This window comes from Daphnia magna, linkage group LG5 (assembly GCF_020631705.1).
Source record: "Daphnia magna isolate NIES linkage group LG5, ASM2063170v1.1, whole genome shotgun sequence".
Classification (NCBI taxonomy): domain Eukaryota; kingdom Metazoa; phylum Arthropoda; class Branchiopoda; order Diplostraca; family Daphniidae; genus Daphnia; species Daphnia magna.
Genome location: NC_059186.1, coordinates 6653228 through 6671524, shown reverse-complemented (window position 1 = coordinate 6671524; position 18297 = coordinate 6653228). Strand labels below are relative to the sequence as shown.

General features: G+C 39.5%; 1 pseudogene; it reads right to left on the bottom strand.

The window, feature by feature from the left end:
• Positions 1–1185: 1185 nt before the first annotated feature.
• LOC116923582 lies at positions 1186–1767 on the bottom strand (annotated as a pseudogene).
• Between the last annotated feature and the right edge of the window lie 16530 nt (positions 1768–18297).

Genomic DNA, 18297 nt, shown 5'->3' with positions numbered 1-18297 from the left:
TGATTAGGGAAAAGGATCAGTTATTAGATGGGATAGGTAATCACTATGAGAGGAAAAGATAGAAACCCAATAAAAGTGGAGTAGATACTTGGTTGTGTACGAGGTGTGCCTTAAAGGGAGAACCACAGACTGCGAAGTAAAGATAGAACTCGATTTCATAAGCCTGAGAGAAATCGTCTGAAGCTAGGCTCCCTCCTGTCGCTAGGGATCAGGACACATGCTATGGGAGAGTTTTCATTCATTTTCCAGTTTACCTACTGCTTGCGAGCTTCACACACACGGGATATCAGGTAATTTAATGCACAGAATCTTTAGGATTTTTCACCATAATTTGATACAGCCCTTCCCTGTGTCCCATGAATTATTTCATAACATATTCCCTTAAAGTTTGGGTGCTTTTTTAAAAATGTTTTCTTTTACCCCCTTTCCCTTGAATATTGAATTTTTATATGAAATCGTGAAATCTGTTTGTTATTGTTTCGATTTCAGCAGAAGTTACCGGGAGGCGCGCGTTATAAGCTGTACAGTGTAAAGAACTAGAACATAAAACTAATTTAGCTGATAATCTGTCCTCTACTAAAATCCATATATGTAAAATAAATAAATGGATATCAAAATTTAAAATATTCGAAAATTTCTGTATTATTTATGTTATTTAAAATGAACATTTTATACATTGACTTTGGCACATAAAGAATTCAAATATCACACGGTTTTACCACCTCATTCTTTTCCTCAGAGTGGCAGTTCGCCCCACGCAGCACTTCTTTTGTTGTATGGTCAATAGCCTGAATAACTCGAGAAAAAAAGGCAGCAATTAGTTTATCTCCACAAGTTCAAAGTGACCAGCCATTCTGATGATGCAAAAAAAAACGCTGGACAAAAAAATAAATAAATCTAAATAAGACAACTTTAAATTTTTTATATTCTTCGATTACTTACTTCCATGCAGTCTTGGTTTAGCTTCCCAGTAAGAATACACTTGTAATTCTTACGCAACAACAGCTCGATGATATCGATTATGCTTAAAATGGTAACTCTTAATCCGTTCAGAGTTACCTTGGAGAAGATCGATTCATACACAACAGCAGAAATTTCATCACATCCTTTGGCAGCCAAAGATTCCTTCTTGGATGTGCATGTTGATGTAGCCCAACCCCATTCCAAATAAATAACTTGAACGGGTGAACCACGTTATTGTTTGGTAAGACTTTCTTCTAAAGGTGGTCCAATTTGCAAATCCCTCTTGAAATTTTCTGACAAATCGAACAGAACCTCATCTTCCATATCGGTATTTGGAAATTTTCCACAGGCAGCAATGTCGGTGCCATCAAGGCTAAAATGCCTTGATAGTCTGCTTAACACCTAAAATGTTTAAAAATTATGATTATTTTCAAGCCACTATTTGGAAAACACAAATACCTCCCGTCTGCCATCGGGGCCATTCCAATTGACATAAGTTATTCCATCAATGGGACGGCGAGAGCTCATGATGTTAAACAAACTGTTAAGCAGTCTTAAAAGATCTTCCAAAGCTTCAGAATCCTTAAACTGGGTTGCCTATGCCACATCGTTCGCTAATCTGTATCGACGGATACAGTCAGCAACGGAATTGGACAGTATCTATAAATGTTTTAAAAAAAACGGAATTACAACAGGCAATAACCTTATTATAAGCTATATGTGTATAAATAGAAAACAACGAAATATAGCTAACTATAAAGACAATCAAACATATCTTACTTGCACCGCAAGCTTCCCGTTCATTCTTTGAAAGCTGTTCGGCTTAAGGTGTACAGGCTTCAGTTTGGGAACCGCACTCAATCCAGTGCTCCCTCTAGTCTGATCATGTATGAACATCTCTAACAAATGTGAATACTGAATGTTTTTTCCGTGGCCAAGAACAAATAAATCTATCACTTGTAATGTTATTCAACAGTTAAAGTGGTTGTTATACGTACTTGCACCTCCTTGTGGTTAAATATATGATTTCGTATACACTGGAACAGATGCGGCACGTCTCTTAGAAAATAAACAATAGATCCGAATATTGTTAATATTTTATTTTACAAACGTTTTGCTGCCACCCTACGTGTCATCATCATGCGCTAACCGCTGGTTTAGCTGGTATCGACCTTTGATCTTCTTCCTGAAACTTTTTGCAACGAATCGGATTTTCGCTTTCCCACGATTAAACGTCAAGTCAACGTCTTCGTTAGTCATTTTCTGATTTACGCAAAAAAGTCCAACCAGCATCCAGTCTGGATGCTGAACCCAGCCTACTTTTTGCGTGTTATATAATGTCAGCATTTTTGTAAACTGTGTTCTTTCAGTTTTCAGCTTTTTTTCCCAATTTGAGGCTTTTTAGCCGTCGCGATTGGGTTTGTCAATTAAAGTTTTTTTAGTTGAATATCATATAACATCCAGTGTTTCATTTCATTTCATTTTTTTTTAACTTAAGCGTTTTTCAGTGTTGGACCTAATTTGGTTTTTAAGCTCTTTCTCAGAATCCTCGTGTTTCGGGCTTCAATTTAAGTGGTCTGTTTTGTCAAATTACTTGTTTTATGGTTTTTCATTTTTCATTTTCCATTGATGAAAGACCTTCCTCTTTTTAAAATGCCTTTTTTCCAAAATTTTCATCTTTAACTACCATGAATGCTATGTAGCTTCTTAGATACTGTTCGAAGACTCCAAAACCGATCTGATTGAAGTAACTTTTTAATTTTAATTTTCTTATTAACATTGAATTTCCAATCATCAGTAGTTTCTTACACAATCAACAAAACTTTCATCTTGTCTTTGGGCGTTGTGCATTCAACGCCTATTCTAGAAACTAAATCAAGAATTTAAATAATCTTTTGGAAAGTCATGTAATGAAAATATTTCGTTTTTTCTGCAAAACTTCAATTGTGTTTTGTGATTCAGTTCCGTTCAGCTGTTTCCTGCAACAATCCAGATAACATTAATAAAAACATTTTTTTTGAAAAATAATACAAATAACCCGGTCTGAACACAGGAATTTTTTTTGACAATAAATTTTAACATTTCTCTTGTAGCGGTGGCAGTTAATTCAGTGAACAAAGACCCAAAAAACGAAAAAAAAAAGAATGTTGTCAACACTTTTAGGTCATAAGGTTTTAGCGTTTCATCTACTAGCACGTTAAGATACTTTTGTCTAATATTAGCCATAAATATAATAATGTCACCTAAATATTACTGTTGCTGCCTACTCAGGGGTAATATATAATAACTAAATATTTGGGCACTTTGTTTGTAAGTCATTCCAAACTTTATTTCGGTCGATCGTTTACTGGTAATTTGGTGTTTATAATCTCAGCAATAATTTTTCTTCTCAATAAATAAAATCAATTGAATCAATTGATTTTACGAATTCAATTGAATCAATTGATTTTACGAATTCAAATGTTTTAAATTAAACTTTCAAATTATAAAATTTCCTCCACATTGTGTCGAGTCGTGGTCGCTTGAAAACAAGCGAAAGTCTTCGAAATCATGGGGGTTGACTTCACAGGGCCGGAGACTCCCATTTCGTACCAATGATCACGTACCGGTACGAGATTGTTTGTACGAGATAAAATTCGTACGAAAACAGAGTACCCCCTAACTTTTAGTCATTGTAATAAATTTTGGTTCTTGCATTAACGCGTTGACATAAAAGTAGCTTTCACATTCTCATGTAACGTTTAGTCTTGATTATTTATACGAAAGCCTGTGGTTGGGAACGAAAGCTCACCAGTGTTTGGGGAATAGAGATTTTTCCCTGTCTTTCATTATGTGAAGGGTCCGTCCTTTGGTTTTACACCCTAAGTCAAACAAGTGCATTTGCCGCAGAATTTCCCCCCCTCACTCAGCCAGTGAGGCTTTAAAGGAAGACTATTATTTAAATTTGACTTTGATTAGGTTATTTAAATAATTTTTTCTTCTGACTTAGGTCTATATTATTTTATTTCGTTTTGGCGGAAGGGATAGCACAGTGTCTACAATACTCTGGTTGTCTTTCTATTCTTCTCTTCCTTTCTGTCAATTATGCCACTTTAACTTTTTAGCGGGTTGCAAAAAAGAGAAACAGTTATCGTAAAAGGGTTATGGTAGGCCTCATACTATCCCTTCCACCAGAACAAAAAAACGCCTCTAGGTGTCAGACTTTGAGACACAACGGGCGCTGCGTGGAAAAATTATCTGTTTGTTGCCATATCAACATTTTGAAAAATGTGTTTTTTGCTGGTTTACTCGATGTTTTCATTTGCGATTTTTTTAAATTCCCATGATCACAATTTGCATTTTACAAAAAATTTGGTCTATTGAGGAACCAAAAATTGGCATGCCTATATCAATGTTTCCTTTTTTTGCAAAAAAAAGTTAAGATAAGATACTTGATCCCCAAGTGATTGGATATATAAGATAAGATATTCGTGGAAAATGAGTTAAGAAGATAAGAATTAAAAAAAGATCCCGGTAAGATACAAGCTACTTTCAAAGTTACTTTTTCCGAAAGTATATTTTTAAAAAATAAAGTAAAAAATAAAGTAAAAATATAATTAAATTAAATCTCGCACCCTCGACGCCTACTGGTATAGACAACTCCTTTATTAAGGAGCATCTTGAATCGCGGAGCCATAAAATTATACACAACATTTATGTGATAGACGTAATAACAAACTAATGAATAATAGATAACCAAATTGCTTATCAAACAATAATACTTACATCGGGTCTCCGTGAAATATTTTCCTAATCGTTGCGTGAATCTGTAATAAAATGACGACTGTAAAAACTAAACACGTGTATATTCCAAATTGTGCTATTGCACCGCAAACTCAACTATCCTTGCTTTACATTGATTGACATTAAGACATTTCAAAAATTTCGTTGTTCTTTCATCATGAAAAGTTGAGGGAGATTTTCAGGTACCTCAAAACATAGCTTGGAAACTTGACCATGGTATAAGCAACTATTTTTTAACAAGCAATCCACCACTCAAGTGCACCAAATTCACGGACCCCGTTTTTTTTCTTATTCCGCTATGGGATGTAAAATTCAAAAAAAAAATACAGGCCTATCCATTTTTTTACTCCGGATTTGCCTGTTTTTTCAGAATTCTAAAATTCCCTGCCGTTCGGGAGATATTTCATGTTAAAGTTAGGGTTTTTTCAAATTTTTGAAATTTGGGGGGGTCTTTGGTATCGCATTTTGGGAAAAAGGCGTTTAAAAAAAATAATTGTACCAAAAGTTTGCTTGGCCATCCCTCAATGCAAATCCGAAAGGAAATCTTTTTCCGGATTTGATTGGCCGAGTTATTCGCAATCTAGTAGAGGGCTCATTTGGCCAGTTTCCCACCCAGCCTAGCAGCCATTTTTTTAACACCTCCCTCGCGCTCCTATACTAGCCAGGTTCGCTAGTATAGGAGGCCCCTCGCCTCTCAGGGTTTTGGAAAAATTGGGGTTTTTCGTTCGTTATCTATAAAATTACCAATCAATGTGCCCAGAAATTGATTTCATTTAAGCTTAATTTAATTCCCTATCCTTAAATACCTAATTAATCTAGATTAGGCAATTATTTATATGTTAAATTTCTTATTGAAATTCACAATTTTTTGAAATTTGCACCTTTCGCAACATTGCCTACTTCATTATACTAAACACGTTTGTCTTCTCTCTAGTGCAGAATTCATTATAAATAGAATTCGTCAATATTTATTAAATGTATCCATTTTTAACAAAGGTGTAAAAGTTGCTGCACTAGAGAGAAGACGTATTGATATTATTTCGGGTCAACAAGGATGGAGAACGTTGAATTCCGAAGGTAAAAGAAGTTCATCGTCGTTAAAGCTACAGCAAAAGAAATCGTTGGATGGAGGTGGGCGGAAAGGAAAAACTGGGGTAGAGGGAGGGGGGAAGAGGCAAACAAAGATAAAATTAAGAAACATGAATTTGCGTACCTGGTCGAGAGTCTTAAAAACTGTACTGATGGTTGAATCAGGTAATAGTGGTTCTGTCTTAATGCTTTTGCACTGTGTGTGTGTTGCGTGTAACAGTATTATAAGGTTCATGAAGGATCTGTTTTAACGATCCAATATTGCACGCTTTCTTCGAATACAACGAGAAGGATGTTGCTCTTATCGAGATGGAAGGTATAGTGAACACGAGATCACTTATGTATGGGAAAAAGGAACCACTTTTAACACGTTAATAAACCAACGACGTCTGGTTTTACTCTACTCGATTAAAATTCAACCAGTGCTTGAACAGTTGAGATGGACAAAAAAAGCCAGGAATATATTAGTGGCATCTATGACCTGTTATTCGTTGCAGTTCACCTGTTGTAGCTAGAAAGTTTCCACTTCAAAGTTGGATCTGAAAAAAGAATGGAATATCCGTGTTGGGGAAGCAGTGATCTATAAAGAAAATATCAAACGTCCAACGCTGATAGTAAAACTCTTATCTTTAGCTGAACTAAGTCTTTAACCTGAACTAGTCAACCTAGTACTAGTAATGCGGAAGGAATAAACAATGCTCATTGACAAAAAAGTAAAGACAAAGAGTATTTGAAAACTCTAATCGACATTGCAAACGAAGCAATTGTAGGTTTGATGGGAAAAAGAAGAGAGCTTTTATAACAATGGACGTGGAAGCAGAATTAAGAAAAAAAACTTGAAATAGCGAAATATCTAAAGAAACAAATCAGTGACCAAGAAAGATCTAGAAAATGTCGATCTCATCGAAAAAAGAATTAGGGCAATCTTGTAAGAAAATTCCTCTGGTAGATCTGCTTTGAAGCTGAAAGAAAACTTGGAACGCTGACCATTGTAGAACATCAGTCATTGCTACTTAAGTTCAACATAGATGTAGCCATGCATGCGTGGAAGTAGAGTTGATGCACATGACATAAACCTAACCTGTTAGCTACTAACAATACTACTAAGGGAATCTGAAGCAAAATAACTTCATTGTGGCTAATCCCCCCTCCTCCTGCATGCTATAAGCAAAGGCAGATGAGCGTAGGTGGTTGCTCGTTTGGGCTTAATTCTCACAAAGGCGAGGGTTTACTTTGAGTCGCAGCTGTTTGTATCTACGACTACTACCACGCTGTACCAACTCGATTGAAGGGAAGAGGCACATCAAAGCTGCATCTATCAAACTCATGATGGCTTAGAATGATTCCTATACAAAACGTGTTGATGGCCTATTGCTTCAGCAACCATACAAAAACTAGAATAACTTAGTGCTAAAAGTAAAATTGAGAAGCAGTATTCAAATATGCATAGATTACTTAATTAGTTCATATGAGTTCATGTATAAATAAAGCAATAAAGAAAAAGTTTTATTGTTGTATTTTTGCAAGAGGTCTTCTTTAATCAATTAATGTTGGAATTGATTGTATCTCGCGTTGTATTGTTTTGGAAAAGAGGACCTAAGGGGTAACTGGATTGGCTGCTCCCCCGTACGGAAGGTAAGCTTGGTTTTTTGCCATGTCTAAATCCTAGCATCATCAAGTTTCCCCGTCGCTAGCTTGCAGATTTCAGATTTTAAGCTAGGACTTTAGCTTGAGTTTTTTGTCGTGAATACATGAGAAACAAAAGAATCGACTTAGAGGCTTCTGTATTAGCAACAGGCATTCCACGCGTGTGGAGACAAAAATGGAATCAACTTAGGCAGTGGTGTTAATTCAACGTAAGGATTGTCATGAGATTAACATGACAAAATCTGTGTGAATCTCACTGACACGCAGCGGGTATGTATGCAACAAAATATAAACTCAGCACAGCAATAACGCTCTGTACACTGAGGGGAAAGACAGAGGACACACATACACACACGTGAGTTACAGACAAAATAATTACCAGTCGTTAAAGAGTAACACACAGAGGTTTTTCACAAAAAAAAAATTCCAATTTAGTGATTCTGAGACAGAAAGAACGAACGATGAGAGAACTAAAAACTGATACAGGTTGCTGAGAGAACCTTCTTGCAACGTGGTCGTCGCGTAACTGAGAACAAGAAAGGGGGAGAGCCTCCTACAACACAAGATGCAAGGACGGGGACTTCACATTTGCGCATTGCCGCGTGGTGCCATCTGGCGCAAAAAAGTTTAAGTGACTTCCGACATTCTTCCTCAAACATGACGAATTTTGAAAAAATGGAAGAACTGAATGAAACTGAATATTAGTTCAAAAAGATTTAGTACTTTAGGCAATGGGAACTGAGACAACATTGATTGTATTGCGCAGATCAGCGAACCGGGGATTGGCTAAAGGTTTCGTGAATGGGTCAGCAAGCTGTTGTTTGGATGGGATATGTCTCACATCTATTTCCTTCTCTTCTTGTGCCAAACGGATGAAATGATAACGCACATGGATGTGCTTGGTCAACTGATGGAACCTGGGATTCTTGGACAGATCAATTGAGGACATATTGTCGCACATTAGTGGAACTGGTTCAGTCCAGTCCGGCATTAATTCGTGTAAAAGGCGCTTCAGCCAAACACCTTCTCTTGCAGCTTCACATGCGGCAACATATTCCGCTTCCGTTGTGGATAGGGTAACGCATTTCTGGCGGCGGCTGCTCCATGCAATTGGACCTCCATTGAGTAGAAAGATATATCCGGAGGTGGATCGTCGTGTATCCATGTCGCCTGCGAAATCGGCGTCAGTGAAGCCTAAAAGAGAAGTTAATTCGGGACCAAAGCGGATGCCATGCTCAGGTGTTTTCTTTAAGTAGGCTAGGATTTTCTTCACGGCCGACCAATGACAATTCTGCGGGTTTTCGCAGAATTGGGACACTTGATTGACTGAGAAAGATATATCCGGCCTTGATGAGAGCATGAGGTACAGTAGTGATCCCACAGCTTCACGGAAGGGAATTTGAATCGATCCTTCATTCTTGTTTTCTCTAGTGAAGAATACTCCAGGTGTGGCAGGTAAATCAACTGGGTTGCATTGATCCATGTGAAAGCGTTGAAGGATTTTTTTGATGTAGTCAGGTTGGGAAATATAGAGAGTCTTTTCTTCTCGATTGCGCGTGATTGACAGGCCGACGAAGTGATTGGCATCTGATGATCGCATCTCAAAATGTTCCTTCAGATGGCTGATGATTTTTGTGATTACGTCACTGCTGTTGCTGCAAACGAGGCCGTCATCCACCCAGATGATGACTGCTGTAAATTCATTTCCTGAGATTCGAAGATAGAGGCATGGATCAGATTCGCTTGGTGTAAGTCCAAAAAGTTTTAGGAAATTATCAAAATGCTGGTTCCAGACGCATGATGCCTGTTTTAATCCGTACAGGCATTTGTGCAGACGAAACAATAGATTTTTACTTTCCACTGAGATGTAGCCTTCCGGTTGTTCCAGGTAGATCTCTTCGTTCAATTCGCCGTATAAAAACGCCGTTTTTATATCTAGTTGACACATTTCGAGGTTGAGGGCTGCTACGAAGGATAATACCGTTCTCATTGTGGTCTGCTTGGCGACTGGTGAAAAAGTCTCGTCGTAGTCGATCCCAGGTCGTTGGGAGTAGCCTTTCGCTACTAGTCTTGCTTTATAGCGAGGGGTGGCACCACGTACACCTGGTTTTACCTTCAAGATCCAGCGGGATTTGATTGCTGTTCGTTCAGGTGGCAGTGTTGATAGTGTCCAAGTCTTGTTATCTATGAGGGAGTTGTACTCATCTTCCACCGCGAGTTTCCAAAGGGCTGCATCTCGTGACTTCAGCGCATCGTTTAAGTTTTCCGGTTCGTCTGGTTCTGGGACATTGCTAGTCGACTGCATTGACTCCTCCCATCGATGCCTTGGCTCACGAACGCGAAGAGGATAAGGTGAAATGCGCTCACGATCAGGTCTGGAATTTGGAACCTCATCTGGGATTGATACAGAATCAGGAGGGATTTCTTGTTCATGATTCACAGCAACGGAGACGCTGTGACATTTTCTTCGATTTGTGCAATTTCTAGAGGAGCAGAGAGTTGGCATTTGATACTTTCTTCTGCTGGAATTACAGGAATTGATGGATTGAGTATCAGATGGTTGAAAGGATCTTCATTGAGCTGCGTGGGTGTCGGTGCAGGTGTGTAGAATATCTGCTCATCAAAAATCACGTCCCTGCTAGTCTTGATCTTTCTAGATATTGGGTCCCAGAAACGATAGGCCTTTTAGCTGTCGGAATATCCCACGAAGTAACATTTCAGACTTTTGGAGTCCAGTTTCCTTCTCTCCAATTTTGGAATGGGGATGTAGGCTGTGGAACCAAAGATACGCAGGTTAGAGACACCTGGCTTCGTACCGTACCAATTCTGGAAAGGAGTGTTCGGTGCTGCTTTGGAAGTCACACGATTCAGGACGTAGACTGCACAGGAGATGGCTTCACCCCAGAGTTCTAGAGGGAGATGTTTTGCATGAAGTAGACTTCTAGCAACTTCAACGATTGTTCTATTTGTCCTTTCGGACACTCCATTCTGCTCAGGTGTGTGTGGCGCGGATGTTTCATATCTCATTCCTTGTTCGGAGATCCATGCTCGGAATGAATGGCCCGTGTACTCTCCTCCGTTGTCTGTCCGTAACGTGTGGATCTTCTGTTTCGTCTCAGTGTGGAGGTGTTCTGCATAGTCTTTGAAGCAGTCAGCTACCTCGGATTTGTGTTTCAGGAAGTAGACCGTTCGGAATCCACTGTAGTCATCAGTGAACATGACGAAGAATTTCGCGCCACCAGGTGTCTCGACGTGCATGGGTCCACACACATCCGAGTGGGTCAGCTGTCCAATTTGTACCGCTCGCGTTCTTCCAGTCGGGAAAGGTGATCTTTCCATCTTGCCGGCCATGCATCCAGGGCAGGGTTGTGAAGGTATGGTAGAGTTCGCTGGAATAGTGAGGCCGTTGACGAGTTGTTGTGCTGCCATCTTTGCAATCTTCGTGCAACTGACATGGGCAAAACGTTGGTGCCAGATAGCAAGAGATGGCGTTGCAGGAGTCATGAAATAGGCCGTTTCGACTGGTTTTGTTGCCGTAATCGCCAATTGATAAACATTTCTTCCAATTATTTCTCCAACAATCACAGTTTTGTCATTTCTGTTGAATTTGACAAAAGACTTGATGAAGTGAACCGTGATTCTGACCTCCGTGACGGCCGCAATGGATAGAAGATTTGTTCCGATGTTTGGAACGTAAAGCACCATCGAGACGGAAACTGAATGCTCGGACCCATTGACTTTGGCTTTGAAGACGATTTGGCCATGACCTAAGACTTGAAGACGCGCGCCTCCTATTCCATTGACGAACCATGTGTTTGGTTTCACCGGTACGAAGTTTCTGAAGAGAGATCGCTGACCAGACATGTGTTGAGTGGCCCCGGAATCAGCATACCAGTCGTTAATGGAATGTGCAGTGAAACACGTGAATTCAGATAAAAAACTGTTGTCTTCGGGTGGAGTCTCCTTTTTCTTGTCGCTTGCAGCTGCTGCAGCATCCTTGGATTTGGCCTCAGCTTCGTCCCTTATTCTTCCACGGCAGTGGATCGCTTTATGAGGTCCCTTTCCACAGTAAGAGCAAAAGCTTGGATTGTAGGGATGTTGTCGAGATGACACATGTCTGCCTCTGTTATTTCCTCTACGGTTACCTCGGCCACCTCTTCCTCCATCTGTTCGACTGCTTCTTGCCCCATTGGGAGTGATGGTGGGGAAGTTGTGTGCAAAGAAAGCTGCGTCGTTGGTGTCTTGTTGTCCTCTTGTCCATCTCTTTGCCATGGTGCCTTCTTTTAGTAATCGAGATGTGAGGAGAGTAATGGTTTTTTCATGGGCTGGTACGCTGTCCCACGCGGTGGTAAAACTGCGATAGCCTGGTGGCAGCGTGCAAAGGATTTTTGTCATGATCTGAATCTCACTGACAGGCGCCTCCACGTCACTCAACATTGATGCCATAGTTTCCATCTCAGTAGTGTGCGTCATGATGTCATGTTCTGGCTGGTACTGATATTTAAAAAATTTGTACGTGCTGATTTTCCACGGCGTTGCGGAGATGTTGTGCTGAGAGGCGTGTCCACATCTCGTACGCCGTGCGACAATTGATGAGAGACCTCTGCTGTTGGCTTTCGATCGTGGCCACGAGGTAATTTCTGGCTAGGATATCTCTTCGCATCCAATCCATTCTTTCTTCCTCATGAGGGACCAGCACATCTTAAATCATTTCCTAAAATGGATTTGACGTGAAGGATTAAATCATATGTTGGTAAAACGTGCATGATAGAATAGTGTTACCTCAACAGGATAGGGTTCCTCCCCATTTGCTATGCCAACCAGGTTGTGTTGTTCAAGTAACAGCCATGTTCCGAATTTCCATAGTGAGAAATTGGTGCCATTGAACTTGGCTATGTGGCTCACTTCTCTGAGCGTTGAGTTCATTTTGTTTCAGCAAGTCAGGTACGCACTGGGCCCATAACCTGTCGTGAATACATGAGAAACAAAAGAATCGATTTCTGTTGAAGTGTTGAAGTGTTTGGACTTCCGACATTTTGTTGGGTAACGGAAGCAGCATAAAGTTAAACTTGCACAAGCTATGAAATCGCAGACTTGCCACTTAGCTTACGAGAACCAAGCTATTGAAACTACCATAAGCTAGAAATAATGGGGTTAAGAAAAAGTATATTATTAAAAAAATATTCAAAACAATAAGTAGTGTTATTATACCATTTTAATTTTAGTTTTTGAAAAGTAATTAAATCATGCTTAAGTTTAAAAATAAAAAAACACATTTAGCATAACTTACTCAATTACAATAAAATGTATAGCCTAACTTAGCCTTAAGTTTGATTTTATCTTTAGTTGTAAAAAACAGTAAAATTCTTTTACAAAGATTTGTTTTAAAGTGCGAAAATGTTAAATTATATGTATAGAATGGTCCAGTGAGATAAACATCCGACTGTGATGCGGAAGACCCGAGTTCGATCTCATCTAATGTCTATAATTTTTCGCTCTACCAAATGCTGGCGACGCGTGGGCCTGGGTAAGCATGCAATTTCCCAAAGCTAACACAAGAATTGAGTAAGCTTATTGTTTCGTACGGGCCACTCGTTGAGCTGGAATCTCGTTTTCTTCAGGAAAGACGAGAACATTCATATTTACAAGACGGTCATTTTCCACAATTATTGGCTGTTGGTCATCGATTTCCTCTTCCATTTCAATAACCGTTTGTGGATCAACACATAGCAGCTCTTGAGTATGATTTTCAACATTAGTTTTATATTTCCCCTCTTACATTGGCTGGACTTGATCATGAATCAATTCAGGATCCCTGTTATGATCTTGAACGTCAGTCGAACCTATTTTTTTAGTTAACAATATCGGATCAGTTAGTTCTTGAACCGGCTCTAGCAGACCGGTAAAAGACCCATCACTTATTTTACATGTTAGGTTTTTTTTGTAGAATAATTCGAATGGTGTTGCTAACTTTCATTCTTTTATGCTCCACGTTGCTTCTAGAAATAATAGTAATTTAACGAAGAAATTGTCGGCTTCTGATTTGCTTTTCACAAGGTAAACCTTAGTTCAACCACTGAAGTCATCTTTGAATAACATGAAACAGGTCTCCTCCTTATGGAGTTGAAATGTTGACAAAACCGACATCAAAGTGAATGATTTCACCGACTTCTTTGGCTCTCATACGGCCTTTAGGAGACCTACTTTGCGATTCTTGTCCAATATTTTCTGTCGCGAGGATTTTATTCTAAATTTCTCTCTTTTTTACTGCACATGAATACCTTATTTCCTGGCTGGTTGCATGGCCAGCAGTAGATTTGGTAAAAGGTAGTGCCTCGGTGAAAGCCTCTTCCACGAAACTGTTACTACTGCCGCTATACTCGGAGAATCCATCTCGATAACCTGAAGAGCTGTTTCAGTGTCCTATTTAGCCGGGACAGTCTCCTCTAACACTTTAAAAACTTCTGTTGGCTGAGTATGTCTTCTCATAATTACAATCAGCTGGGTTAAACGACTCAACTAGGTTAAACGACAACGTTATCTTAACTGGCCGATGCAACATGCCGCACTAGATGAGTGGGTCGAACAAATGTGCTGCCGGTCATTTGAAGCCTAGTATTAGCAATGGTTCACGTTGGTCAGTAAAAAAACGGATTTTAAGCCGTACATCGGGAAAGCTTAGACTGTTTTGAGAGGAGTGAACTTTTCCGTTCCCTTGTTCACGATACGGAGAAGTCACCAGGTGAATAGTTAGCCCTTTAAAATGTTATACTAAAGTTCACCAATCGTTTCCAAGCTTGCATGGAAACCGGAAACGACGAGTTGCCATGGGAATATTAGCATAAAGCCCTAAATTGCTATAGAGATTCAGTGTGGTCCACCGTTTTCATTGACGTGGGAAGCGACTCCCCTCTGATGAGACAGGGATTCACTAATTTTCTTGAAAATTGTTAGTGTTCTTCAGATCCTGTCGTATAGGGCGCTGGGATAGTTCCAGATCTACACCGATTCCGGCGAAATATTGAATCTCTCTTGCTCAACTCTCCTCACTGTTGCTAGCTCAACCCCTGGAACGATTGGACTAATAATTTACTAACAGACAGCTAGCATACTGATAAAAATAATTTGGTGTTTCCATATGCTACCCGATTACCCGACTCGATAATGACAATAACGAGTAATGGAAAGACTCTATTTTGTATTGCAAAAATTTTTCTACTTAGCCGGGGGGAAGGGGAGTCTACCGATAATACAGTCTACACTTTTTCCAGACATTTAATACCTAGGGCGAAAAAAAGGTGTCTGGACTGATATTACCCAACCCCTCTTATAATGATTTCGCTAGCATTGCTTAGCGAGCTATTCGGATACTGATCAGAATATGCGCGCATTTTTATTCTAGAACGTCTTTTGTGTTTCTATAGAAAAATGACAACCCTTTCTATATGTTTTTTAGTAAATTTGTATTTTGCTTTAATTTCTTCCAACACTCCCCTAAATTTAAACAAATATGACAAATGTAAAGTTTCGAAACCGTATTATGCCAGAGTGAGTCTTCTCAGTACTCTGAGACAACTCTTAGACACTTCGATTATGATATGTTACAATCATGCACTTTTATATGAAAGATTGAAGGTTAAGAAGGGAGGGGTTTACAATAACTTTTACTTCTGTGATTAACAGTTAACCTAAGGGTAGGTTGCATACGTGACAACCTTTTTGCTGGGTGTGGTTGCTGTTGCTGGGTGGGGTAGCTGCTGCCTATTACATTCTTTCCCCCCTTCGGAAGATAAAATTAATCCTCAAATTTTCCTCTCCGTCATCCGATTTTCTTCTTCTCTTGACTTCTTTCCGGCATGTGGCATTACCACAGTTATTTCTTGGCGATCTTTTTAGTCAGTCATTCGTTTTTCCTTTCTTCGTTCATTTTTTTAAATTGTTAGTTGTCTTCATTTTCCGCTTCCGTCAAGCACTTGCAAAGCTCTTCCCATATCATTCCATAACCCACGACATAATTGCACGTTGTGTGTTTTCCTGTGTCTTTGCGAGCTTGATCCGATTCCCAATTTTCTTCCATAATGGGGTAAATACTGCGTTGTTCTGGTGCGCTTTGTTGGCTTGGAGTAATTGTATGAGTCTTTCCATGGTAAGAGGTGTAGGATCCGTCATTCTAGTGAATGGTTGTCCCACTATTTCGTCTGGAATTTGAATGTTTGAACTTGCAGTCATTGATGTTAGTTCGTGTGCTTCTTCCATACTGATTCCGTACCTTCTTAATCTTTTACTTTGGCGTATTTTTTCCACGATTCTTGTGAAGCGGTCGCATAAGATGAATATGCGTAGGCATAGGATGAATACGATGAATCCGATAATAGATAAGATAAGAATTTTCAATGTGTCGAACCATGAAAACATGATACCTATCTAGTTATCCTGTTTTTCTGACACCACTAAGTCAGAAACTGATTTTGAATCTAATTCTTGCATTAGGCCCACTTAATAATTCGCAGGACTGCTCCATTTCCATTGTTTCATGGGCTGGATGGCTCTTCAAAGTGTAATCGAAGTCGTTCAAGTGTAACTCTTCGAACCCAGTGATAAGGTCCCAGTTTGGCATGTGTATATTTGCTTTTTGCTTTACCTAATCTCCATCTGTTGAATTATGTTCCCAGGGGTGATGGAATCCATTTAAATTCACCAAATGAGTTTTCCTAAAACCTTAACCTTCTCCCCTCAGAATAGGGATGAATAGACCATCCGTCTACTCCGATTGTGCAGTTTTTATCTTCATAGGTAAAGAATGGTTGAAATCCACATTTGGATTCTTTTGCGGAGATAAAAAATCCCTTTGTTTCGCTTTGTTGGAATAACATCGTTGGTCCGAAACTTTGCAGTCTTGTGCAAATGGGTAACCGAAGCGCTGAAGCAGCAACTATGCCATTACTTTGAGCCAGAATCACAGCTTGAGTTCTCTTTATCGCAACATGGTCTCCGTGGTGGACTCCGACCCTTCGGTGGGATCGCGTGCCAAGTTTTGCCCTATCTTACGAGTGTCGCCGCCGAACGGTCAGTGCCGCCGAACGGTTGGTGTCGCCGCCGAATGGTCGGTGTCGCCGCCGAAGGTTGGGGGAACAATCTGTCCTTTTTAAACAGACCATAGATTTTGGCCAACATGGAAGCGCACAAGAAGACGATGCTTATCCACAAGCTGCGCCGTCACTTTTGGCCCATAGGGTGCGACACTTATCGTCCAGACGACGCCTATCGTCTAGATGACCCTTATCGTCCTGACGACACTTATTATTATTAGATGTGGCCTCAGCTGACACAATGGACGCTTACAGCTGTAAAAAAAATCAAGTTAGGATAAAAATGGGGAGTGCTGATTCAGAAAAAAAGTACAAGGCTCGTCGCAAAAGAAGGAACGAGTTTGCAAGATTGAAGCGACTGAAAGAGCTTTTTTCCGGAACAGGCATCGTTAAATTGGGTGACTATAAAACTCGAGGAAACCCCAAAAGTGAAAAGGCAAATCAAGTGAAAAAGAAAGCTGTATTATTAACCTGAGATTTTGTAGAAAACAACACTGAAGTCATGGCTGCCTGTGCTCTTGACATCCATGATGAGAAAGCTGAAGAACCCCAAGAATTTTTGGATAGTATTGATACATTGTTTGTTGACGAGAACAGTCATGACTGCTGCAAGTGACCTAGACAACATAAATATCAACCTTGAAAGGAGAAAGCTGCTAAAAGATCAGGTGCAGACCATGGAATTGTTAAGTGAAGCAGTTAAAACAGCTGGAACTCAAATTCCTAACCATCAACATGGATGGACACGTAAGACTTGGAAGGAAAGATTGGCAGAGAGAACGAATGACTGGGAAAGTTCTCTAGAAGAATTTTACAAAGCAATCATAATTTCTAAAGCCTATGTGCAAAACATTTGCAGTCATTGCTCCGTGAACTTAAAATTCTACACTAAATTCAATACTTGTTGTGACATATATTGCTATGAGTGTGACCAGAAGCTACATTCAACTACTCCGTTCCATCAACGTTCTCTCTTCAGTGAAAACCACTCTCAAATACTTCTGCCAACTCACTTTGTAAACTGTGTTGGAAAAGTGTTTCATCAAGATATATATTATATATATGCATTACATTTTATGGACCTTACAATTTTTCCTTTGTTGTGTAATTTAGGTGTACCCGTGCCCGATGAAAATGATTGTGAAAGTGAAAGTGATGACAACGAGGAACCTTTAAGCGACGATGAGGCTGATTTCGGTGAAAACATTGATAATTGTGATGCAGAAGAGATTGATTATTCAACGGCGGACGATTCTATTGCATTGAATTAGGCAGTAATCTTCTATTGCCAAAAAATTTTTTGTTAATTATTGCCAAAAGTTTTCTCATTATTTCTATCGGAGTCTTCATTTTATTAAAATGTTCTATTTACGCGTGCGCAAAGTACGTGCCGAAAAGATTTTTTTATGTGTCCTCAATAATTTTACCACAGTGAATGAGTCCATAATAGAATTAGTCTAAATAAATCAAAGTAAAGAATCATAGTAGTCGAGTAGTGCATCGGATATACATTTGAATTTCGTCAAAAGTACTCTGTTTCCAAAATGTGCCGCTAGTTAGGGGTTGTTCATAAATTACGTAGAACGTTTTAGGGGGGGAGGGGCTCTGACAAAATACTACGGTTTGCGTCAGGGGGGAGGGGGGGTATTTCCTATTTTACTACGTAGTGTGCGGAAAAAAAATTTTTGAAAAAAAAGTAAAATTTGCTGCAGTAGCCTAGGGGAAA